General features: G+C 37.9%; 1 protein-coding gene across 2 annotated transcripts in view; it reads left to right on the forward strand.

The window, feature by feature from the left end:
• RUNX1T1 (runt-related transcription factor 1; translocated to, 1 (cyclin D-related)) overlaps positions 1–5,156 on the forward strand; it is a 91,876-nt gene that overhangs the window by 69,484 nt on the left and 17,236 nt on the right. The gene's annotated exons all lie outside the window — the stretch shown is intronic.

Consider the following 5,156-nt stretch of genomic DNA (forward strand, 5'->3'; position numbering starts at 1 on the left):
AGTACATGGCTTTTCCTGCTGTGATTATAGCCTTTCTTTTACCATTTGCAGATAATCAGCATTGCTGTGATGTGTATGACAGACTCACTCAACACGAGCGAATGTGGATGTTGTGAATACCACAGTAACATAACTTATAATTCTCGAATGTAAAGCCTCTGTAATGCTGGTCACTGATGATACTAAGTATTGCTCTTTATCCACTCTCTGCACGGGGAGTCTGGGCTGGATTGTGGCGTACGGCGTTGCATGCTGTTAGATAGAGTTACAGCTGCAGAAACATTGTGCGTTCATGTTCCCAGTACTGGGTTCTGACTTGATCTTGGCTGAGGATGATTCAGTAATACAGAACCTGTGTGGTTTTCATTTTCTTATTCTTCTCAAATTAGAACACAACTACATTTTTAACACAATTTCACACATGTTCACAGACTGTTGTAATAGCCACAAAAATGTATTAGAAGGTGAAGAAGGTCAAAGATATGTGTAAAAATACTTGAAATTCATGCTCCCTAACAAGGTTAGCAAGGTAGTCTCATTCAGCATTACAGTTCTTCAGATTTAGAATCCTAGAATTACAGAACTGTTTAGGTTGGAAAAGACCTTTAAGATCATTAGGTCCAACCATGAACCTAGCACTGCCAAGTCTGCCACTAAACCATGTTACTATGCACCACACCTACAGGTCTTTTAAATACCAGCAGGAACCCTGTTCCAAGGCTCGACAACCCTTTTAGTGAAGAAATTTTTCCTAGTATCCAGCCTAAACCTCCCCTGTTGCAACTTAAGACTGCTTCCTCTTGTCCTATTGCTTGTTACTTGGGAGAACAGACTGATACACACCTTGCTACAACCCCCTTTCAACCCCCTTTCAGGTAATTGTAGAGAGCAGTAAGGTCTCCCCTCAGCCTCCTTTTCTCCAGGCTGAACAACCCCAGTTCCCTCAGCCGCTACTCATAAGTCTCATGCTCTAGACCCTTCACCCGCTTCACTGACCTTCTCTGGACACACTCCAGCACCTCAATGTCCTTCTTGTAGTGAGGGGCCCAAAACTGGACACAGTATTTGAGATGATGCTTCATCAGCACCGAGTACAGGGAAATAATCACTTCCCTGCTCTTGCTGGCCACACTATTTTTATCTATGTATTTTGTTATTTGGAGTGGCATACTCATGATCTTCACTCTTACAAACAAGGCAGGGAATATTTGAAACTTGTTGCTCTGAGAAGTTTTTTATTTTTGTCTGTCCCACGAATGGTGTTACATTTATTGTAGGGTAGAATGAAGCAAATCTTGCATAGGAAATACAAAAAGTGGATAAATACATACAAAAGCATATATTGCATATATGAAATAATCTGTAGTTCAGGATTGGTTATATGCAGCTTTTATTATTTCTGAGCCCTAATGTTTGCTGTGGCATATGAGGTATTCTTATCACTGCAGGTATTTTCATAAATACAATAAATTCTATAAGATCCCCAAAAGATCAGCTGTTCATCTCTGTTTCTCAATATTTTGTTATTCTAGGCTTGGATGTCATTGTCCAGTAATAAAACCTCCATTCTTTTGTATCGTCAACCCATTTTCTGTTCCTGCTTTCCACATAAGGATTAAGTTTTTTGACAGTTTTGAACACATCTTTTACTTTTCAGTCTTTTTATTTTATTGTCTTGTGTTTGGTCCTTATTATCATGTGAGCATTCACATCCTTTGTTTGATCCTAGCTTTTTGCCTCAGTTTCACCTCCCAGACTCTCATTTATTTCTGCTTTTACAGCTCTCCATGTCTCTCTCCTTCAGCACTTGCAGCACCTATTCTCTTTATCTTAAATCCACCAAAAATAAGCAGTCTACAAGATATTTCTACTTATTAAACTGGTTGATGAATTAACTGTCAATGGTTCTTATGTTTGAATGCGTTCTTAAAATAAATATACCAGGGTCCATATGGATCCCAGCACCATATTGTGGCAATAGGATTTTTTTTTCAGTGAATGTTTTATTTCTTATTTTTTTTAAAAAAAAAGATAGACTAGAAGTAGTACTTTTCTATATATTTTACCAAATATTACTATGTTGTTCCCTGCTGTTCAGTAGAATATGAGGGCTGAAATGGAGACCAATTTTTGTGTCTTCTCCTCATGTATTGCTATATCCCAGTCCAACAACTTTCTTGCTGAAAAGCTTATTTCACATTAGAATAGAAAATTCCAAAAATATTTTTATTTCGAAATCTATTTTACTTTTATTTTATTTAAGATCTTAACAGACAAGGACTGATTACTCCCATGTATATGTGTTTTTTATTTTCCTTGCTGGGCTTTTTCATCTGGTTCAGTAGGAACCAGGAAGTGCTTTCAAACCACCCCTTGCCATAAATTTCAAGTAAATTCAGTGGCATACATCCCATTGTTCTGCGTAACAGCACTGTTGCATTTTCAGCACTAGCAAACCTTTGTATTGTCTGACATGTAAAGCTTTTTCCATTATTCTTTTCTATATGAGCTGCCTTGTCACTTCAGGTTACTCCAAATTTTGTCTGTTTTCATTCTGTTTCCTTCCACACAGAATTTACTTTGATTCATAGTTGCTCCAGTCAGTCGGTCAGTTACTATAATGGGTGTTTTCCTTATTATGGCTTTTTGCAGTTTGTTTTAACGTTTATTATTTTAAGGATCTCTTACTTTTGAGTAACAATGTTTGAGTTTGCTGGATGTTCAAGTTAAGATCTTTTGTGTTTTAGTTTTAGTGAGCAAGTTCTGTGATTCTTAATTTATCTGAAGGACACTTTACCTTAAAAACAATAGTAATACAAGACTTGCATCCTCTTGTCAAGTCCGGTAGTATGGCCCTGAGAAGGTTGTTTGCATGGACTCACTACCACTGACAAACAGTAGCCATCTTAACATTTTCCCTGCTTGTAAAATATGGTTTTTATTATCTTCATAAGTGCTTTTTGTCTTTTTTTTGTGTGTGTGTGCCATTCCAAGCTATGGGAAGGTCTCTCACACAATCCTGAGTTAATTCTTCTTGCAGAGGATTTCATTCCTCATGTAAATGATTTGTGGTTGGAATAAGAGCTTGACTGATGTTTATGTTTTGGAAATTTTAACAATTAGCCAGCAGTCTGGTCATTTATGTCATTGAATTCTATTTTTGGAAAGTCACGTGTACCAAAAATTAGCTCCACATCTCTTTATTTTTAATACTAAGTACCATGGTAAGAGGCTTAAACCAAGGTTATGATCCCCTTGCAGTGGATGGTACCTTAAACAGCAAACAGGGAAAGGCAACACAAAGTATGAGATGTGAATGCAACACACCCTTTGTTTTGCCACATTCAGGTCCAGTTTGGTCTTTTCCTGCAGGAATTGCAGGAAGAGCAAATAAGAGTGTTTTAATTTTTCGCCTTCATTTTTCCTGAGCTTTCAAGCAAAGTTTTCTGCCATCTCTATCCCAGTCTGAACTGGTACTGTGCATATAAGTCTAAAAGCCTCCAAGGCATGAGAGAAGCGTACACAATGGTATTTCTTGCCTCCAGAATCCTACGAGCGAAGTGAAACTGAGAATTTTCCCATTTTCAGCATCAGGTTTGAAGTCTGCTATGAAGTCGATTAACCCAATATAAATAGTTAGCTCTTTTGCAGAACCTTGCAATACACTGCCCTCACCCTGCCCTCCTCCCCTCGTCATTTTATTCTTGAGAGGTGTGAAACTCTGCCTACAAAAAAACATTTTATTTTCATCTCATACTTTAGTGACAAACAGGATTGCTGGAGAAGTCCACTCAGCTGCCTGTCAGATGGGAGGATTCAGTCTGCCCCATCGGTGTCTGCAGACTGATGTACTAGAAACTGCATCTGTGGAACGGTGCGCAGGGACTGGGATTCTCCAGTCCCTGCGTAGCTGAAACGGCCCCTGACATTTCCACCTTTGTTAGCTGTCTGCAATGTTAAGTGTCATCTTTTAAATGTATTTGTTTCTTTACCCTGCTCTATATAAAAAGTACTGCTTGCATATGTATGGTGGTATAAAAAAATAAGTTACGAAACACAGTGATTCAACATTTTTCTTAATACTAATTTTTGACCAAGTTAGTGGATAATAACTAAGACAAAGATGAATGTATTTTCCAAAAATTAACATTCAAAGAATGGCATATGTACTTTCGTTGTGTTTCAAACTCGGGACACCAAAAAGAATGTTTAATTTCTAGCAACATCTCTAAAAAGGTTGAAACCTTATCTCTAATGTAATAAACTAAGTTATTTTGTTTTCATGATTGAATTCTGTCACACAGGTAATGGTAATCCTGGCAATGAACTTACCTTTCTTTACATTTGGGGGTCATTTATTTATTTATTTATTTATTTGTATTTCTCCTCTATTATTTTGAAAATACTTAATCGGTTCTTAAATTGTATTTGAAAAGAGCATGTTTTCATCTATTGAGAATTTGTGTGCTAAATTTCAGGCCAAAGAGAATTTTCTTTCTCTCTTGTCTGATCTTGCATCTTTGAAGTCCGCGTGGAAGGGATCTTGCTGATTTCAGAGCTCTTAGGCATAGGCCCAGAGGTTAAACCCTTTAAAAAAAGAGGAATGTGATTGAAATATGTAGGTGAATTATGAGCTTCAGCTCCAGTGTGTGTGTGTGTGGCAGCACGTGTATTCAGAGGCTTAACCTGAAGTTAAAGGTTCTGTTTTTCAAGCTGTTGCAGCCACAGTTGCCAACACACGCTCAGATACAGGAAAGCGCAGCTCTGAACATAGAGAAACACCCCTTTCTTTTTCTGTGGACAACGTATTTGATGACTGGAGTGACATCTTGGCTTTTATCTCCACTCGTCAGTGGCCGTTCTGTTTTCACAGAGCAGACGTGCCACACTGGAATGTTGCCTTCTTGCTTTTCATAAACATAATGACAAAGGGTGAAGCATGTCACTCCCTCACTTGTTCTCAGAAAGCCAGCCTTGAAAGTGTGGAAACTGTCATACAGGGTTGACTTGAAATGCTGTAAAATAACAATAAAGTGAACTAGTCAGCTTAGCTTAAGATGAGACATTCCAGTCCTAAATATTGATCTGGTCTATGTGACATTCATGAGCTACAGCCACAGCTTCCGTTTTATTTTGAGAAAAGCAAAAACTTCACG

This window comes from Buceros rhinoceros, unplaced genomic scaffold (genome assembly GCF_000710305.1).
Source record: "Buceros rhinoceros silvestris isolate BGI_N320 unplaced genomic scaffold, ASM71030v1 scaffold8189, whole genome shotgun sequence".
NCBI classification, from domain to species: Eukaryota; Metazoa; Chordata; class Aves; order Bucerotiformes; family Bucerotidae; genus Buceros; species Buceros rhinoceros.